The sequence below is a fragment of the Scyliorhinus torazame genome, chromosome 14, assembly GCF_047496885.1.
Source record: "Scyliorhinus torazame isolate Kashiwa2021f chromosome 14, sScyTor2.1, whole genome shotgun sequence".
In the NCBI taxonomy this organism is placed as follows: Eukaryota; Metazoa; Chordata; class Chondrichthyes; order Carcharhiniformes; family Scyliorhinidae; genus Scyliorhinus; species Scyliorhinus torazame.
This window is the reverse complement of record NC_092720.1, coordinates 162,387,054-162,408,904: the sequence shown is the minus strand read 5'-3', so window position 1 is coordinate 162,408,904 and position 21,851 is coordinate 162,387,054.

Here is a 21,851-nt window from a genome sequence, read left to right as displayed (position 1 = left end):
CCGACTTAATCTCTTCTCTTCGGACAGCCCCGCCATACCAAGAATCAGCGATGTCAACCTTCCCTGCACTCCTTCCACAGCAAGAACACGCTTCCTCAGATGAGGACACCAAAACTGCACACAGTATACAGCTATGGCCTCATCAATGCCCTCTCCATTTGCAGTAAAACATTCACATTCCTTGTCTCAAATCATCTCGCTATGCTATGAGGCCAACATAGCATTTGCCTTCTTTATTGTCTCCTGTACTTTAAAAAAAAGCATCTCTTCACAGCTCACCCTCACACCTAACTTTGCAACATTTGTAAATTTGGAGATAATACTTTAATTCCCTGTAATGACTGAGGCCAGGCTTTTGAGATTGGCCAATTAGAATACGAGTATCCTGATTAGTAGCCCAATCAGGGAACCCCTTTTCCTGTATATAACAGGAGTGTCAGATTCTCTGCATTCCAGTGTAGACTGCAGGCTGAATGCATCTGGTTGTTCGGCTGTTGGTTTTGTAAATAAAAGGATTCTGGTGAAGGGACTTCTGCCTCCGTGAACTTATTATATTCCCTGATCTAAATCATTCGTATTTAATGTGAATAGTTGGAATCCTAGTACAGATCCATGCAGTACCCCATTAGTCACTGACTGCCAATTGGACAAAGACCATTTATTCCAACTGTTTACTTCCTGTCTGCTCACCAGCTTTCTGTGCATCTCAAGGCATTGCCCACAATCGCATGCGCTTTACCGTTACATAGTAATCTGCTATGTGAGATCTTGTCAAAGCCTTCTGAAAGTCTAAATAAACCACATCCACCGGTTCTCCCGGTCAACTCTACTAGTTACATCTTCAAAGAATTCTAGTAGATTATCAAGCATGATTTTCCTTTCATAAATCAACGCTGAACTTGTCTGATTTTACCAGTGATTTCCAGTTCATGTGCCGACTCGAGATCCCTGTCTATTGCTTTCTGTGTAATTGATCAGTTATAATTATCTAGTTCTACGGCAGCTGCCCATGTCCCATATTGTTCGGTTTACAGCATACGAGCATCGCTGGATAGGCCAGAACTTATTGTTATACTCCAAAGGTCTTTAAGAAGTTATTGGTGAGTTACCTCTTTGAACAGTTTCATCCCTTATGTTGCAGGTACACCCCAGTGCTTTTTGGACGGGCCTTCTGGGATTTTGACTCAGCTACAGTAATCTTTACCTAGTGACCTTGGGTTAAAGTTTGGAAATCCGCCCAAGTTCAGGCTGTTGATCATTGTCCAGTGGTCCTCCGTTGGTGTTGGACAATGAGACCAGTTACTAAGCCCTGATCATTGCATAGTGACCTTGGATTAGTGGAGCTCAGTTAACTGCTTATGAACGTTACCAATGCGCCCTGGGTTGATGTGAGGGGATCTGTCCATATACCTACTCCTGCTCCTTTTCCAGTGACGTTTGGTTACAGAGAGGTCATTCACCTAGTTTCTTATTCCAGATCAGACCCCATTAACGCTGTGTGAGAGAGGAATTACCCTATGATACACGTCCTGATCGTTACAGTAACGGATACAAAGTGGTGAAGTGAAGGGACATCATTTCAGGATCAATCTGTCAGGCATTGCTCAGCTGCACCTTTGTAAAGTTTGTAGTTGGACGTTTCAAGAGGGAGCATTGTATAGGCTATAGTGATTCGAAGCATCATGCCTCCACATTCCCACTTTAGAATCGGCACATAACATGCTGTGACACAATAGTGCAGCATCACAGCCCAAGGTGGATGTCGAGGTCAGAAACCACGGGTTGGCTTGGAAAAGGAAACAGTAGACAGGGGCTATAGACACCTCCAACGATGGTTACGATGCCTTCTTTTATCACAGGTAATTCGACTTGGAAATGGAATCAAGCAAAATCTGAGTTCCAAGAACGGAGACGGGGAATTAGTTAAATTAAGCTCTGCATCAGAAATCATTGACAATGATGTCAACAATGCATAGCAATTAGAGGTACGTTTTACTGGAATAGTACCGGGACTTCATTTATGTGGAGAGCACAGAGACGCTGCTCTTAGTGTAGCGAAAGTTAAGAGAAAATTTGAAATAGATGGTCAGAATAACGCAATATTTTTCTAAAGTAAATTAAACTATTTGCAGTTGTGGAAGGGGTGGCATCCAAACCGATTTAAAGATACTTGGCAGCGAATCAGAGAGCAAGATCAGGAGAATGTGATTTACGACGATTGTTGTTATAATCTGGAGCACACTGCGCTGGGAACACACTGAATAATATTTTTAAACGATAAAATTGCAGAATTATCTAGGTGGGGGAGTGGAGTAAAATCAATTAGAGGGTTTCGTTCCACGCGAGATGATTCCACGACTTCATAAAGGACATACAGAGATTGAGAAGAGAGAGAGAGAGCACAAAGGGGACAAAGAGTTGGAGAAAGAGGTGGAAATTCCCAAATCGAGATCAGGAGAAAAAATTATGGAGAGAGACAAGTGAGAGGAAGCTAATTTTAAGAAGAAAATTGAGTAAATTGCTAAATGGGAACATTTGCAGAGCTATGGGGCAATAACAGTTGATTTCATAAATTAGCGTGGCTAGTCCATGATCCGATCGGGACACGCAAATAAGGAAACTATTGCCAAACCTGGAGCTAGTATAGGACAGTGAGCAGCAATCTTTTGGCTCAGCAAGAGACGTGTAAATTGGAGGCCGTGCCAGATATCTTTCGAATAACCAACTGTTGGGATGTATGATAAAGGATTGGATACCGCAGGTATTATGCAGGTAGCAGTGGACTGGATGTTGATGGAGAAATACAGGGTTAGAAATCCATTTAGTTTTGAATCGATCGCTGAGATTACGTTCAGCATATTTAAGATCAGACATTAGTTAGGGAGTGGGACTAAATCCTCTGCCATTGAATTAAGGTTCTGCTAAGGACCTAGTAAAAACTAAGATCACGTTCTTCCCAATAATTAAATAATCAGAGTCACAATATAGTAAACAACAGACATAATCACTGTATACAGAAACTTACCAAGAACATGATAGCAGCAAAGATTGGATAATAAATTAGAAAAACAAATTGGTAGCAAAGATGGTGAAGGGTGAATAAGAGTCGAGCCAGGAATAAGAGTAGCAACAATAGAGCAAATGATCACGACAGTAATGCAGTTTCACATGGTATAGATAACTATTAGTTGGAAAGAGACTTACCAGGAACGCCAATAATGGCAAGAATGGGATAGTAAATGCATTTAAAAATCAGAAGTCCGTAATATATCTTTTCCTCTATTGTGAATCTATGAGAATACGCAGAAAAAAAATCAATTTCATGGTAAAACGTCCTCGTCATTGTTTCAACATTCCAAGTAAATGTCCTTAGATTCTGTACCATTGTTGTAACAAACGTACTCCTCTCAGATTCCAATATATCCTCTTTCGCGCTCTGGGGACTCCCGCCACTGTATGTTCTCACTGACAGTGTGAATAACGTATTGGACTGACGCCCTATTAAAGAACAGAGAAACCCCCAGTGACACAATTAGACGCTTTATGAAATTATATCAATTACAGTCATTGAACAAACAGATTCGGTTAACTCCTTTCTATTCAACACATTTTGTACCACAAGAAATTAATAACCAGGACGGGATCTGCGTTTTTTGGGAAGGCATGAATGCTGTATAAAAGATCCTTGTCGTAATCTTCATCTTCTAATATTCCTTGTGTATGTACTTGAATGCAGCGTCCTGTTTTGGGAGAGAGAGGGAAAAAGCGCCAATTCGGCCCCAAAAGTCAATGTTGAGGAAATTCCGAATGATCATAAATTGGAACAGATGTATGGGTTGCTTTACCGCCTCCCATCATTTTTCCACTCAAATTCATAGAGTCATGCAGTGGAGAAGAGGCCCTTTAGCTGCACTGATAAATCTACATTAAATATATGCTCATTCCACTTTCCAACGCTTGACCCATAGTCTTGAAGTTATGACATTTCAAGTATTCATCCATGTACTTTTTAACGGTTGTGAGGGTCCCTATAACCCTCTCCGGCACTTCATTCTTGCTCCCACCACCCTATGGGTGAAAACCTTTATCCTCATATCCTTGCTAACCCTTAGGTCCCACCCCTTAAGATTATGCCCCTTCGCTATTGACCCTTCTGCTAAAGGGAACAGTTGCTTCTCAATCACCCCCCCCCCCCCCCCCCGCAAGGGTTGGTTTAGCACAGGGATAAATAGTTGGCTTTTAAAGCAGACCAAGGCAGGCCAGCAGCGAGGGTTCAATTCCAGTACCAGCCTCCCCGAACAGGCGCCGGAATGTGGCGACTATGGGCTTTTCACAGTAACTTCATTTGAAGTCTACTTGCGACAATAAGAGATTTTCATTTCATTTCATTTCATAATCTTATACCCCTCAATCAGATGCCCCTTCAACCTTTGCTGCTCGACAGAACACAATCTGAGCCTGTGCAGCCTCCTTTTATGACTCAAACTTTCCATCCCAGACAACACCATGACGTACCTCCTTTCCCCCCTCTCCAGTGCAATCACTGAATTAGGAACATAACTACACACAGTACTCTGCTGAGGTGTAACAAATGTTTTGTACAGCTCCAACAATACCTCTCTGCTCTCTTAATCTATTTCACGACTGATATATCGACATGTTCCGTATGCTTCTTAAGTACCTTCAGGCATCTGTCGAACTGCACCCAAGATCCCTGTGTTCCTCTGATTTTTCTAGCGTCCTGCCATTCATTGAGTATTCCGTTACCTTGTTACTACTTGCAAATTGCATCACATCACACTTTTCATGGTTAAACTCCACCTGCCACTGATGGGCCCAGTTGACTGACTTATCTATATCTGGCTGCAACTTAAGACCTTCTTCTTCACTGTCAACACCCGGCCAATCTTCGTGTCATTGGCAAACGTAGTTTCCATCCCGCCCATTCCACCCTCCCACCATCCACCCGCCCCCCCCCCCCCCACCCCCCACCCCCCGCCAACCCACAATCTCATCTATATAGTTTGTATATATCATGAACAATAAGGGACCTAGCACTGATCCCTGTAGTACACCACTGGGCACTGGTCTCCAATCAAACAAAGAACCTTCCATCATAATTCTCTGTTTCCTGTAAGCCAGTTTTGGATCCAACTTGCAAAGTTACCCGAGATTCCATGTGGTTTTACCTTGTTTATCAGTCTCCCGTGTGGGATCTTGCCAAAGGTTTTGCTGAAATCCACATGAACTACAGGAACTGCACTACCCTCATGTGATTATCTCATCGAAATATTCAGTCAAAGACCATCAATAATAAAACATTGCCTCGCCAAGTCGAAATTAAATGACCCTTTCAGAATTTTCTCCAATAGTTTTCCGACCACTGATGTGGTTCACACTAGTCTGTAATTCCCTGATTTATCTCTACCACCCTTCTTGAAAAGTGGAAACAAATTAGCTGCCCTCCAATCCTCTGGCACCACTCCGTTTGACAGAGAGGAATTAAACATTTGGGCCAGAACCCTTGTGATCTCTTCCTCGCCTCCCACAGCAGCCTGAGGTACAATTCCTCCGGAACTGGGGATTTGCCACTTTTAAGCCTGTCGAAACTCCAATACCTCCTCACCCCCTACGTCAAACTGTTGAAGGACAGCACAGTCTCTCTCCGCACATTTTCTACCGACATCCTCCTCCTGAGTGAAGGCAGATGTGAAATACGCCTTTAACACCCAACAAATAACCTCCGGTTCCATGCACAGATTCTCCTTTTCTTCCTCATGGGCCTTCCTCGTTCTCTGCTACCCTCTTCAGCTTAATATACATTGAGAATGTGTGGCATTCTCCCTAATCCTACGCTCCAATGCTTTGTCTTGCCGCCTCTTGGCTCTGCTGATTGCTTTCTGAAGTTCCCCCTTCACTTTCTATACGCCACTAAGGCTTCTGCTGATTTGTCACCTTTATACTTAATAAAAGCCTATATTTTCTTTTGTTTCAGTCCTGAATATTCCGAGACACCCAGGGTCGTCTGGGCGTGTTACTCCTACATTTCACACAAAAGGCAACATGGTGATCTTGTATGCTCTCCATGCCCTGCAAGCAGGGACAGGGTGTAACACAGCAAAATTTGAGGATGATACTAAAATAACTGGGAAAGCAGGCAGTGAAAAGGAGATAAAGATTTTACAGATGGATATCGATCGGCTAGGTGATTAGGCTAAAATTTGACAGATTAGGTTTAATCTAACTAAGTGTGAAGTTATCTACTTTGGCCGTAAAGAAAGGCAAATTATTATCTGAATGGAAAGCAGATCCAAAATGCGTCTGGGCAGAGGGATTTGAGTGTCTTTGTTCATGAATCGCAGAAAGTCGGTATGCAGGTACAGAATGTAATTAAAAAGGCAAATGGAATGTCAGCGTTTATTGCAAAAGGACTGGAGTATAAAAGTAGAGACGTGTTGTTGCAATAGTATAGGGTGTTGGTGAGACCACTTTTGGTCTCCTTATTTCAGGAGGATGTGTGACGCAGTTCAGAGGAGGTTCACCGGCTTAGTTCTGGGGTGAAAGGTTTAACGTATGAGGGGAGATTAAACCGTTTGGTCTTATTCTGGCTGGGGTTTAGAATGATGAGAGAGGATCTAATCCAGGTATATAAAATACTAAAAGGGATGGATAAAGTAAACATAGATCAAATGTTCCCCCTTGTGGGGCAATCTAGGACCAGAGATCACAGACGTAGGTTGACTGGCGGTAGGTTTAGAACTGAGATGAGAGGAATTACTTCTCGCAGAGGGTAATGAATTTGTAGAATTTGCTGCGCTGGAACCGGTGTCATATGATTTCAAGGAGGAGATGGATATATTTCTGATTTTTAAAAAAACGAGTTAAAGGGATATGGGGACCAGATGAGGAGGTGGTTTTAAGACCAGGAAGAGATCAAGCACGATGTGATTGAATGACAGCAGGCTCAAAGAGCTGAATATTCGACTTCTGCACCTGATTTTCATGTTCCTATGAGCTCTCCCCACTGCCTTGCTGTAAGATTTTCCCACAAGAAGATCGAAGTTGACCCAGTCAATGTTGGCCAAATCGTGCTTTGTTCTAATATAATCTGCCTTCCCCCAAACCTAAAGAGTTTTTTGCAGACCATCTTTTCCATTTTCCATAACAAACTCAAATAGTATTTCACTATCAATATAATGCGCCCTTACTGCCACGTCGAACATCTGTTCGGCTTTGTTCCCCAGAATTAGATCGAGCACTGCAGCATCCCTTATTGGATCGTCTATATATTGACTTAAAAACTCTCCTGAATACAGTTCAAGTATCTAAACCCATCACGCTTTGACTATCCCAATTGATGCTGGGCGAAGTTGAAATCCCCCAATATAAGTACATCATTATTATCATTTTTACACACCTCAGTGGATTGTCTGCATGTCTTCTACTCTATTGCCCCCTGACCATTCGGGGCCTAAATCATTGCAATATTTTAGGATCCAGCAAAGGAAGACGAGGAAGATAACAAAGACCGAAGAAATAAGCTACGAGGGCAAACTAGTGATGAATATAAAAGCTGACAAGAAGAGCTTCTTTAAATGTAAAAATAGGAAGAGACAGGTCAAAATGAACATAGCCCCCTTAGAAAAATAATCTGGGGGATATTTATGGGGAACAAGAAAACGAAGGACGAGTTAAGAAGATACTTTATGCCAGTCTTTAAGGTGGATGATACGTCAAACATCCCAATAATACTATAGAATATGGGGAGCAAATAAATACCATCAGCATCACGAGAGAAATAGTATTGCACAAGCTAATAGGGCTGAAGGCAGTTATTGCTGGAATCAATTATTAAGGAAGTAATAGCAGCAGATTTGGTAAATCTCAGTTTGATCGAGGAGAGTCAGTATGGCTTCATTAAAGGGAAATCGTGTCTGACTAATTTATTGGAGATTTTCGGGGATGTCTCAACCAGAGTAGATAGAGGGGAGTCAGTAGGTGTGTTCTACTTGGACTTCCGGAAGGCATTCGATAAGGTAACCTCACAAAAGGCCATAACTTATATGATAAGACCACATGGTGTTGGAGGCTGCATGTTGGCATGGATAGAGAGTTGGCTAATGGGCACGAAACAGCGAGTGTGGAATAAGAGTTTTTTTCCAGGTTGGTGATCTGTAACCAGCAGCGTTCCACAGGGATCGGTACTGGGACTGCGACTGTTTACAATATATATTACTGACTTTGAGGAAGAAAATGAATGTGCTGCAGCAAATTTGCAGACGACACAAACATAGTTTGAATGGCAAGTTTCGAGAGGGATACAAACAGTTTGCAAAAAAGATATTTATAGGTGAAGGAAGTGGGCACAAATTTGGCAAGGCGTATAATGTGGGAAAATGTGAAGTTGTTCATTTTGGAAGGGAGAGCAAAAGAACACAGTGCTATTCAAATGGTGAGAAACTACAGAAAGCTGCTTCACACAAGGAGTATTTGTGAACTGTAGCGCACAAAGACTCCATGAGACGAATATAGTGAAGTCGATGAGGCTTTATTAAGCGTGTCTGTTCCCCAGCAGCCCGATAGTAAACTGGCATGCGGGGGAAGACACCGGCTTCTTATACTTCGCCTTCAGGGCGGAGCTTGAGGTCAACGGCCAACCAGGACCCGGGATCTGTCAGCCAATGACATTAGGGCTTCCAGTCCCACATGACCCCCAATACATACTACCACATTCACCCCTTGTCAAAAATGAACCCGGCGGGGTGATGCTTCGTATGGTGGTAAGGGTTTACAGGGCTGGTCCTGGGAGGATAGAACAGTTACATGGTAGTACAGTATTGGACAGTTTCGTCCTGTTACAACTATTTACAGAGGGTATAGGAAAAACAAAATGTTCATTGAACAGTCCATCTTTGTTTTACATCGACGCCACGAGTCTGTCGGGCGGTCTGGTCATCCGTGTCGATCGCCTCGGCCCCGGCGGTGGTGGTGGTGCTTGTACCAGTGTTGTCGCCTCCGGGAGCCGCACGGTTTCAGCTGTCGGTGCAAAGGGGAGGGGGACTGATCCTCCTGGGAAGGGGGCAGTCGCGGGGTGCGGCAGTGGCAGGAAGGGGGGCGGTTGGGTTGATGGTGTCGGGGGGGTGTGCGTGGATTCGGCGGGCGCCAGATCCCGCAGGGAGACCGTGTCCTGTTGGCCGTCGGGGTACTCCACGTAGGCGTACTGGGGGTTTGCGTGGAGGAGGTGAACCCTTTCGACCAACGGGTCCGCCTTATGTGCCCGCACATGCTTTCGGAGCAGGATGGGTCCTGGGGCCGCCAGCCAGGTCGGCAGCGACATTCCAGAGGAGGACCTCCTAGGGAAGACAAGGAGACGCTCGTGCGGCGTTTGATTAGTGCTTGTACATAATAACGACCGGATGGAATGGAGAGCGTCCGGGAGGACCTCCTGCCACCGTGAAACTGGGAGATCCCTGGACCGTAGGGCCAGTAGGACGGCCTTCCAGACCGTGCCGTTCTCCCTTTCTACTTGCCCGTTCCCCCGGGGGTTGTAGCTGGTCGTCCTGCTTGAGGCTATGCCCTTGCTGAGCAGGAACTGGCGCAGCTCGTCACTCATGAAGGAGGACCCCCTGTCGCTGTGGACGTATGCGGGTAACCGAACAGTGTGAAGATGCTGTTCAGGGCTTTAATGACTGTGGCCGCGGTCATGTCGGAGCAGGGAATGGCAAAAGGGAAGCGGGAGTATTCGTCCACTACATTAAGAAAATATGCGTTGCGGTCGGTGGAGGGGAGGGGCCCTTTGAAATCGAGACTGAGGCGTTCAAAGGGGCGGGAAGCCTTAATCAGGTGCGCTCCATCTGGCCTGAAAAAATGCGGCTTGCATTCCGCGCAGATGTGGCAGTCCCTTGTGACTGTACGGACCTCTTCTAAAGAGTATGGGAGATTGCGGGACTTGATGCAGTGGTAAAACCGAGTGACCCCCGGGTGGCAGAGGTCCTCGTGGAGGGTTTGGAGGCGGTCAATTTGTGCGTTGGCACATGTGCCGCGGGATAGGGCATCGGACGGCTCGTTCAGCTTTCCGGGCCGGTACAAGATCTCATAGTTGAAGGTGGAGAGCTCGATCCTCCACCTTAAGATCTTGTCATTTTTAATTTTGCCCCGCTGTGCATTATCGAACATGAAAGCTACCGACCGTTGGTCAGTGAGGAGAGTGAATCTCCTGCCGGCCAGGTAATGCCTCCAATGTCGCACAGCTTCCATTATGGCTTGGGCTTCCTTTTCCACTGAGGAGTGGCGGATTTCTGAGGCGTGGAGGGTTCGGGAGAAAAAGGCCACGGGTCTGCCCGCTTGGTGAAGGGTGGCCGCTAGAGCTACATCGGAGGCGTCGCTCTCGACCTGGAAGGGGGGGGACTCGTCGATGGCGCGCATCGTGGCCTTTGCGATGTCCGCTTTGATGCGGCTGAAGGCCTGGCAAGCCTCTGTCGACAGAGGGAAGGTCGTGGTCAGTATTAGGGGGCGGGCCTTGTCTGCGTACTGGGGGACCCACTGGGCGTAGTACGAAAAGAACCCCAGGCAGCGTTTCAGGGCTTTTGGGCAGTGCGGGAGGGGAAATTCCATGAGTGCGCGCATACGTTCGGGGTCGGGGCCTATTATCCCATTGCGTACTATGTAGCCCAGAATGGCTAGCCGGTCGGTACTAAAAACGCACTTGTCCTCGTTGTACGTGAGGTTCAAGGCTTTGGCGGTCTGGAGGAATTTTTGGAGGTTGGCGTCATGGTCCTGCTGATCGTGGCCGCAGATGGTTACATTGTCGAGATACGGGAACGTGGCCCGTAACCCATGTTGATCAACCATCCGGTCCATCTCCCGTTGGAAGACTGAGACCCCGTTTGTGACGTCAAAAGGGACCCGTAGGAAATGGTATAATCGCCCGTCTGCCTCGAAGGCTGTGTACTTGCGGTCACTTGGGCGGATGGGGAGCTGATGGTAGGCGGACTTGAGGTCCACGGTGGAGAAGACTTTATACTGGGCAATCCGATTGACCATGTCGGATATGCGGGGAGAGGATACGCGTCTAGTTGTGTGTACCTGTTGATGGTCTGGCTATAGTCAATGACCATCCTTTGTTTCTCCCCTGTCTTCACTACTACCACCTGCGCTCTCCAGGGACTATTGCTGGCCTGGATTATGCCCTCCTTTAGTAGCCACTGGACTTCGGACCGAATGAAGGTCCGGTCCTGGGCGCTGTACCGTCTGCTCCTAGTGGCGACGGGTTTGCAATCCGGGGTGAGGTTCGCAAACAAGGACGGGGGTTGCACCTTGAGGGTAGCGAGGCCGCAGATAGTGAGTGGGGGTATGGGGCCGCCGAATTTAAACGTAAGGCTCTGTAGATTACATTGGAAATTTAATCCCAGCAAGGTGGGGGCACAGAGTTGGGGAAGGACGTTAAGTTTGTAGTTTTTGAACTCCCTCCCCTGCACCGTTAGGGTAACTATGCAGAATCCCTGGATCTGTACGGAGTGGGATCCTGCAGCTAGGCAAATCTTTTGTGCGCTGGGATAGGTGGTCAAGGGACAGCGTCTTACCGTGTCGGGGTGTATAAAGCTTTCCGTGCTGCCGGAGTCGACTAGGCATGGCGTCTCATGGCCGTTAATTAGGACCGTTGTCGTCGTCGTCTGGAGTGTCCGGGGCCGAGCCTGATCGAGCGTAACCGAAGCGAGCCATGGTTGTAGTAGTGGGGTGGGGTCCGTTGTTGCCGTCCAAGATGGCGTCGGGGATGGACAAAATGGTCGCCCCCATACATCGCACGTGGCTGGGGGGGTCACAAGGTGGCGGCGGGGGTGGACAAAATGGCCGCCCCCATGCGTCGTACAGGTCTGGGGTGGTCCAAGATGGCGGCGCCCTTCCTCCCCTCGTGGTGGCCGGGACCCAAAATGGCGGCATCTGCGGGTCGCACGTGGTGTGCTGGGGGGTCTGGGGAGCGCTAGGACCGCGAGCGCTAGGACCGCGCGGAGCTCCCTCACTGCGAGCGCTAGGACCGCGAGCGCTAGGACCGCACGGAGCTCCCTCACCGGGGACAGCGGTGGTCGGGGCCCAAGTCGGCGGCGCCGGCGGGTCAGGCGTGGGGCCGCGAGCGCTGGGACCGTGCAGAGCTCCCTTGCCGGGGACAGCGGTGGTCGGGGCCCAGGTCGGCGGCGCCGGCGGGTCAGGCGTGGGGCCGCGAGCGCTGGGACCGTGCAGAGTTCCCTTGCCGGGGACAGCGGTGGTCGGGGCCCAGGTCGGCGGCGCCGGCGGGTCAGGCGTGGGGCCGTGAGCGCTGGGACCGTGCGGAGCTCCCTCGCCGGGGACAGCGGTGGTCAGGGTCCAAGTAGGTGGCGCCGGCGGGTCAGGCGTGGGGCACGGGACGGGGGTTAGGGTGGCGTTAGGGACGCGAAAAACCCCCTCCTCTCCGTGGGGAGTGTTGGCCGGGACCCAAAGCGGTAGCGCCGGCGGCGGGTCATACGTGGGCTGCGGGAATAGGGGTTGGGGAGCGTAGGCGGCGTGCAGGGCTCCCAGTTCTCCTGGGACCGCGGTGGTCGCGACCCAGAGCGGCTGCGCCTGCGGGGCGTCCGGGAGGGGGGGGGGAGGGGGTTTGCCGCAACGGGTACGTACGGGGCCCAATGGCCTGCCGCGCGGTCGGGGCCGTAGGCGCGGGCGTTTCGCACGGCCACGTCTAGGGAGGCTGCTAAGGCCCGTGCCTCTGAGAGTCCTAGCGACTCTTTTTCTAGAAGTCTTTGGCGGATTTGGGAGGATTGAATACCTGCCACAAAAGCGTCGCGCATTAACATGTCCGTGTGTTCGTTTGCGTTCACCGACGGGCAGCTGCAGGCTCGTCCCAAAATCAGCAGCGCGGCGTAGAACTCGTCCATCGATTCTCCGGGAGCTTGCCGTCTCATCGCGAGCTGTTAGCGAGCGTAGATTTGGTTAACTGGGCAAACGTAGAGACTTCTCAGTGCTGTGAACGCCGTCTGGAAATCGTCGGTGTCTTCAATGAGGGTGAAAATCTCCGTGCTCACCCTCGAGTGCAGGACCTGCAGTTTTTGTTCGTCTGAGACTCGGCCGGTGGTCGTCCTGATGTAGGCCTCGAAGCAAGTCTGCCAGTGTTTGAAGGCTGCTGCCGCATTCACTGCGTGGGGGCTGATCCTCAGGCATTCTGGAATGATCCTGAGCTCCATAGTCCTTTTTAGACACGCTTAATAAATTGTAGCGCACAAAGACTCCATGAGACGAATATAGTGAAGTCGATGAGGCTTTATTAAGCATGTCTGTTCCCCAGCAGCCCGATAGTAAACTGGCATGCGGGGGAAGACACCGGCTTCTTATACTTCGCCTTCAGGGCGGAGCTTGAGGTCAACGGCCAACCAGGACCCGGGATCTGTCAGCCAATGACATTAGGGCTTCCAGTCCCACATGACCCCCAATACATACTACCACATGAACAAAACACATAAAGTTAATACACAGTGAAGGATATAATCAGGAAGGCTAATGGAACGTTGGCCTTTATTTCAAGGAGGTTGGAGTATCTGAGTTGGGCAGTAGTGGCACATAAGAACATAAGAACTAGGAGCAGGAGTAGGCCATATGGCCCCTCGAGCCTGCCCCGCCATTCAATGAGAACATGGCTGATCTTTTGCGGACTCAGATTCACTTTCCGGCCCGAACACCATGTACCTTAATCCCTTTATTCTTCAAAAAACTATCTATCTTTATCTTAAAAACATTTAATGAAGGAGCCTCAACTGCTTCACTGGGCAAGGAATTCCATAGATTCACAACCCTTTGGGTGAAGATGTTCCTCCTAAACTCAGTCCTAAATCTACTTCCTCTTATTTTGAGGCTATGCCCCCTTGTTCTGCTTTCACCCGCCAGTGGAAACAACCTGCCCGCATCTATTCTATCTATTCCCTTCATAATTTTAAATGTTTCTATAAGGTCCCCCCTCTTCCTTTTAAATTCCAACGAGTACAGTCCCAGTCTACTCAATCTCTCCTCGCAATCCAACCCCTTCAACTCTGGAATTAACCTAGTGAATCTCCTCTGCACACCTTCCAGCGCCAGTATGTCCTTTCTCAGGCAAGGAGACCAAAACTGAACACAATACTCCAGGTCCCCTTATATATTTGCAGCATAACCTCCCTAGTCTTAAACCCTCTCCATCTAGCAATGAAGGACACAATTCCATTCGCCTTCTTAATTACCTGTTGCACCTGTAAACCAACTTTTTGCGACTCATGCACGAGCACACCCAGGTCTCTCTGCACAGCAGCATGTTTTAATATTTTATCATTTAAATAATAATCCTGTTATTACTACCAAAATGGATAACTTCACATTTGTCAACATTTTATTCCATCTGCCAGACCCTAGCCTAGTCACTTAAACTATCCAAATTCCTCTGCAGACTTCCGGTATCCTCTGCACTTTTTGCTTTACCACTCATTTTAGTGTCGTCTGCAAACTTGGACATATTGCCCTTGGTCCCCAACTCCAAATCATCTATGTAAATTGTGAACAATTGTGGGCTCAACACTGATCCCTGAGTGACACCACTAGCTACTGATTGTCAACCAGAGAAACACCCATTAATCTCCACTCTTTGCTTTCTATTAATTAACCAATCCTCGATCCATGCTACTACTTTACCCTTAATGCCATGCATCTTTATCTTATGCAGCAACCTTTTGTGTGGCACCTTGTCAAAGGCTTTCTGGAAATCCAGATATACCACATCCATTGCCTCCCCGTTATCTACCACACTAGTAATGTCCTCAAAAAATTCCATTAAATTAGTTTGGCACGACCTGCCCTTTATGAACCCATGTTGCGTCTGCCCAATGGGACAATTTCCATCCGGCTGTCTCGCTATTTCTTCCTTGATGATAGATTCCAGCATCTTCCCTACTACCGAAGTTAAGTTCACTGTCCTATAATTACCCGCTTTCTGCCTGCCTCCTTTTTAAAACAGTGGTGTCACGTTTGCTAATTTCCAATTAGCATCTGAACAAGGTGCTAGTAAGATCGCACCTGAAGTACAGTGGCAGTCTTTGTCCTCTTATTTAAGGAAATATATTATTTCATGGGAGGTGGTTCAGAGAAGGTTCACTCGGATGATCCACAATTTTAAGGGATTGTCTAATGAGCATAATGTAAATTGTAAGAAGTCTTTCGGCCCGCAGCTCCTTCATCAGTGGAGTATCCAAAAGCTAGTGATTCGAAACAAACCTGTTGGTCTTTAACCTGCAAACTTGGACACTTTGCCCTTGGTCCCCAACTCCAAATCATCAAAGTAAATTGTGAACAATTGTGGGCCCAACACTAATCCCTGAGGGACTCCACTAGCTACTGATTGCCAACCAGAGAAACACCCATCAATCCCCACTCTTTGCTTTCTATTAATTAACCAATCCTCCTTACTGTGCCCAGACCAGTCCAACACCGGCATCTTCACATCAAAGTTTAAATAGACTACTCGTTGGAATATAGACAAATGAGAAGTAGTCGCATTGAAACATATAAGTCTTAAGGGGTTTGAAGGGGGAAATGCTGTCACCGGACAGAGGGCACTGTATCAGAATAAAGGGGTGACTATTTAAGACTGAGGTGGGCAGGAATTTATTTTCTCAAGAGATTTGTGAGTTTTGGAACTCTTGCCACAGATAGCGGTGGGGTGCAGAGTCCTTTTGTATATTTAATGCTGAGAGCAACAAACCCTTGATGAGTAAGGGAATCAGTTGTTATGGGGAAAGGGCGAGAAAGTGGGCATGAGCGATGTTGGATCAGCCATGACCCCATTGAATAGTGAGACAGGCTCGATGGGGCCGAACTGCCTACTCTTGTTCCCATTTCTTCTGGTCTGATTTTATAACACGCTGCCAGGAAGGTGTCTACCCATCTTTTATTCCTAAACTCTAACCACAAAGCCTCATTTTAAGACCTTACCAAGATATCGTACCTCCTCCCTTCAGTAACTGAGTCCTTAATTAATAATTCAACGCCACCTCTTTGTTACTGGCAATGGTAGGCATTCAAGGAACAATTAGGTGAACTCCAAAAGTTGTTTATTCCTATTTGGCACAAGAGTGGAAAGGGAACTGTGGCCAAACCATGGCTCATAGGGGAAATTAGAGACAGTAATAACTTCAAAGAAGAGGCACACAAATTAGCTAGAAAAAGTAATAGACCTGAAGATTGGGAAGGGTTTAAAATTTAAAAGGCAGACCAAGGGATTGGTTAAGAAGGGGAAAATAGAATTTGAAAGAAAACTAGCGGGGAACATAATAACTGACTGTCAAGGTTTCTACAAGTATGTGAAGAGAAAATGTTTGATAAAAACGAATGTCGGTGCCTTACAGATAGAAATGGGGGAATCCCTAGCAGGGAACAAAGAAATGGCTGAGGAACTAAACTCGTACGTAGCTTCAGTATTCACATAAATAATGTACCGAAAGTTCTGGGAAACACAAGTTTTGGTGCGTAGCTAAAGGAAATTAATACGAGCAAATAAGTGGTTTGGGGGAAATTAATGAGTTTGAATGCGATAAATCTCCAGGGCCTGCTGATCTTCATCCCAGAGTGCTGAGGGAAGTGGTAGATACATTGGTGATCATTGCAAAATTATTTGGACTCTGAATGTTTCCTACAGTATGGAGGTTATCGAATTTAACCCTGCTTTCGACCAGTGAGCCTAATTTCAGGAGTAGGAAAGTTGCTGGAGTCCATTATCAAGGATTTAATAGCACGGCATTTGGAATACAGTGGGATAATTAGACAAAATCACCATGGATCTACAAAAGGAAAATCATGCTTGACAAATCCAGTAGAATTCTTTGAAGACATAACCATAGAATTGACCAGGAAGAAATGATGGATGTGTTTCACTTAGACTTTCAGAAGGCTTTCCACAAGACCGCGTATAACAGATTGATATATAAATGTAAAGTGCATGTTATTACTTTCAGTATCATGAGATGGATAGAAAGCTGGTTAGCAGACAGGAAGCATAAATTTGGCATAAATAGTTCTTTTCCTGATTGGCAGGCGGTGACGAGTGGGGTACTGCATGAATATGTGCTTGTACCCCAACTGTTCACATTGAATATTAATGATTTATACGAGGGAACTAAATGTATTATCTCCAAATTTGCAGACAATACAAAGTTGGGTGGGAGGGTGAGCTGTGAGGAGGATGCAGACATGCTTCAGCAGGTTTTGAACAGACTGAGTGAGTGGGCATATGTTTGGCAGATGCAATATAATGTGGATAACTGTGAGATTATCTGCTTTGGTAGCAAAAATAGGAAGGCAGATTATTATTTGAATGGGTGTAAATTGAGAGAGGTGGATACTCAGGGAGACCTTGATGTCCTCGTGCATCAGTCTGTGAAAGTAAGCACGCAGGTACTACAGGCAGTAAAGAAGGCAACTGGCATGTTGGTCATCATAATGAAATGAAATGAAAATCGCTTATTGTCACAAGTAGGCTTCAAATGAAGTTACTGTGAAAAACACCTAGTTCTCACATTCTGGCGCCTGTTCGGGTAGGCTGGTACGGGAATTGAACCCGCATTGCTGGCCTGCCTTGGTCTGCTTTAAAAGCCAGCGATTCAGCCCTGTGCTAAAACAGTCTCTAACAAGACATACCGAGAGGATTTGAGTATAGGAACAGAGAAGTTCTACTGCAATTGTATTGGGCATTAATGAGGTCACACCTCGAGTATTGTGTGCAGCTTTGGTGTCCTTATCTGAGGCATGGTGTTCTTGCTATGAAGGGAGTGCAACGGAGGTTTACCAGTCAGACCCCTGGGCTTGTAGGACTGTCATATGATGACAGACTAATTCGGTTAGGATTATATTCATTGGAGATTGGAAGAGTGAGGGGATCTCATAGAAACTTCCAAACTTCCTACAGGTTTAGTCAGGATAGAATCAGGCAGAATGTTCCCGAGGTGGAGGAGTCCAGAATTAATTTGAGGATAAGGGATAAATCTTTTTGGACTGAGTTGAGGAGAAATGTGTGAAATTCACAATACCAAAATGTGGTTGAGGCGAAAGATCTGTGTAATTTCAAGAAGAAATTAAATATATATTTTGCGGCTAAAGGGATCGATGGATATGGGGTGAAGGCAGGATCAGGGCATTGAACTCGATGATCAGCCATCGAAGGACAGAATGGACTCTTCCTGCTTCCATTTTCTATGTTTCTATGTTACACGCTCTCCTGTCATGAAAATCGCTTATTGTCACAAGTAGGCTTCAATGAAGTTACTGTGAAAAGCCCCTAGTCGCCACATTCCGGTGCCTGTTCGGGGAGGCTGGTACGGGAATTGAACCGTGCTGCTGGCCTGCCTTGGTCTGCTTTCAAAGCCAGCAATTTAGCCCACTGAGCTAAACCAGCCCCAACCTGTCTCGCGTGAAGATTCCATATCCGGGAATGCTGAGCTGCCAATCCTGTCTCTCCCTCAATTACGTCTCTGTGGTGGCTACAATATTACATTGCCACGTGCGAATCCACGCTTTTAACTCATCAGTCTTACCTATAGCGCTGTTTTCATTGAAGTTGGAGACATCCAGCCTTGTTTTACTCCCTTGGAACTCATCATGGCTGAATCCCCTCTGTCATCGTTCCTTTAATATGTTATTCTGTGTACTAACTCTCTTTGTCATCACCTCCATCCAACGAGTTTACATTTCCAGCCGCACTCACAAACCCAGAGTCAAGGATGGTGGTGCCATTCTAGCTCATGTGCAGACTGCCCTACTTGTACGTATCCGCTTTTGGTTCGCACTGTTGCTTCACAGTGCCAAATTTGATTCCCGGCTTGGGTCACTGTCTGTGCGGAGTCTACACGTTCTCCCCGTGTCTGGGCGGGTTTCCTCCAGGTGCTTGTTACGTAAATTGGACATTCTGAATTCTCCCTCACTGAACCCGAACAGGCGCCGGAGTGTGGCGACTAGGGGATTTTCACAGTAACTTAAGTCAGGGGTTCCCAAGTCCCGTGCTTTTTAAAAACATGGTCGGTAACCAAAAGAGACAGATTTAAGGCAACTCGCAAAGGAACCAGAAGAGGATGAGGGAAACATCACCACCTGATGGGATCCGCATTTCCCGTCTGCAGATGTGTTCGAAATAGATTCCTCATGGACTTGAAAAGGATTTTGAATGAATGGCGGAATGTCCGGAAAGAGAGATTCTGCAGTGTTATCGGGAAAAGGCATTGGAATGTCAATGATACATGGCTCTTAAAAAAAACGCTTCCACGTGCAAAGACCCCTTTCATCGCCGGGGCCTGCCTATATCATCGTCCCCCCGCCTGCTATATTATGTTGGCTCTGGTGGGCGGAAAGGTTGTGAGCTAACGACTCCATTGCCTTTTACATTTTCCAGGAAAATTCAGCCTCTTGTTACATTAAAATTCTGTCCTGCAATTCAGTGTGTGGTTCCGAGAGAGTAAATCAACAGGAACTGGTTTCACACTAAAGGAGTGATAACCAGATTACACTGTTCTATCGGAACAGGAAAATATCGACAGGGGAAATGTGGGGATCTTTTTTGCTCAAATGGAGCGAATTGCTATGGCCTAAAAGATACAGCCTAAAAGACTGGGGAAACAAATTTGATTAACGTCTGCTACTGAATTAGATAAATACTAGCATGGGGGAGTTGCAGGGTTACTGAGAAAGGATGCACATAAGAATTGGATCGAACTTAGACTAAACTGATTCATTTAATGCTGTATCATTCTTCAGTTCTGTATAATGCTTCAGTGATGTGTCCATTTCTAGAGTTAAATAACTCTTCAGTGCTTCGTAATTCTTCAATGCATTTTAATCATTCAAAGCTGGATAATTATTCAGTGCTGTGCAATTCTTCAATATGGTATACCATGAGTGTATAGTTCATCAGTGCTGTATAATTCATCAGTGCTGCATAATTCATCAGTGCTGTGTAATTTATCAGTGCTATATAATTCAGCAGTGCTGTTTAATTCTTCAGTGCTGGATAATTCTTCAGCGCTGGATAAAATTTCAGTACTGCGTAATTCATCAGCACTGTGCATGTCTTGAGTTCTGTGTCACTTTTCAGTGCTGTACAAATCTTCAGTGCTCTGTAATCCTTCAATGCTGTATAATTTCTCATTGGCGTACAATTATTCAATTCTATATAATTCTTCAGTGGAGTAGAATTCATCAAAAGTTGTACAGTTCTTCAATGCCATTTCATTCTTCAGTATTATATGGTTATTTTATGCCGTATGATTATCCCGTGTTGTATCGTTCTTCAATATTGCATAATTATTCACTACTGTATAAATCTTCTGTTGGAAAATAATTAGTGACTGTTCAGGTTTTAGTATGATTTAAGAATTAAGTTAGAATTTTCATAAAATAACAGAATAGGGTTACAGGTTGTTACAATATTCTAATTGACCTTTGTAAGTAATTATTTAATTTGTTGTCAGATCAAGCAAGATAAATACTCAGAGATAAAGCTAATTAAATAGTATACAGGAGATTGGATATAATCCAACACAAAAACATCTATCTAAAGTTTAATTTCAAAAGTTTAATTTAAAGGAATAAATCATGGCAGGACATCTCCAAGGCGTGGTCTGCTCCTCTTGCTCCATGTGGCAGGCTGGGGACAGTTCCAGTCCACAGGGTCAGCATGTGTGCAGGAAATGTCTCCAGTCACAGCTCCTGGAAGCTCGAGTTTCAGAGCTGGAGCGGCAGTTGGATACACTGTGGAGCATCACAGCACAGGCTCAGACTCTTCAGGCAGGAAGGGAATGGGTGACCACCAGGCAGAGCAAGAGAGTGAGGCAGGTAGTGCAGGAATCTCCTGTGGCCATTCCCCTGCAGGACAGATATACCGCTTTGGATACTGTTGAGGGGAATGGCCTCTCAGGGGAAAACAGCAACAGCCAAACTCATGACACCATGGTTGGTTCTGCTGTAGAGAAGAGGAGTAATAACTGTGACAGTGCAATAGTTATAGGGGATTCAATTGTAAGGGGAATAGACAGGCGTTTCTGCGGCCGCAAACAAGACTCCAGGATGGTATATTGCCTCCCTGGTGCAAGGATCAAGGAAGTCTCGGAGCGGGTACAGGACATTCTGGAGGGGGAGGGTAAACAGCCAGTGGTCGTGGCACACATCGGCACAAACGACATATGTAAAAAAAGGGATGAGGCCCTAAAAGCAGAATACAGGGAGCTAGGACGGAAGTTAAGAAATTGGACCTCGAAGGTAGTGATCTCAGGATTACTACCGGTGCCACGTGTTAGTCAGAGTAGAAATGGCAGGATACATAGGATGAATACGTGGCTGAAGGGATGGTGTCAGGGGGAGGGTTTCAGATTCCTGGGGCATTGGGACCGGTTCTGGGGGTGTGGGACCTGTACAAACTGGATGGGTTACACCTGGGCAGGACTGGAACTGATGTCCTCGGGGGGCTATTTGCTAGAGCGGTTGGGGAGTGTTTAAACTAATGCGGCATAGGGATTGGGAACCGATGGAGGAAGTCGGATGATAGTAAAACAGAGACAGAAACAAAAGGCAGTAAGGCAGAAAGTGTAAGGCAGAGAAGCCATAGTCAAAAATCAAAAAGGGCGACAGTACAAGGTACAGTGACTGAGGGGAGCTCAGTGAATAGGCCCAGTAATACTAAAAGGAGTAAAATGGGAAGTAAAAACATAAATTGAAAGCGACGCGGCAGGTTGTTACATGAAGATATGGGTTCAACGACAAGGAAAATTAGGAGAAAAGTTAAGAGGAAAGATAACTAAGGAGAGGTTACTGATCAAGGTGTTATG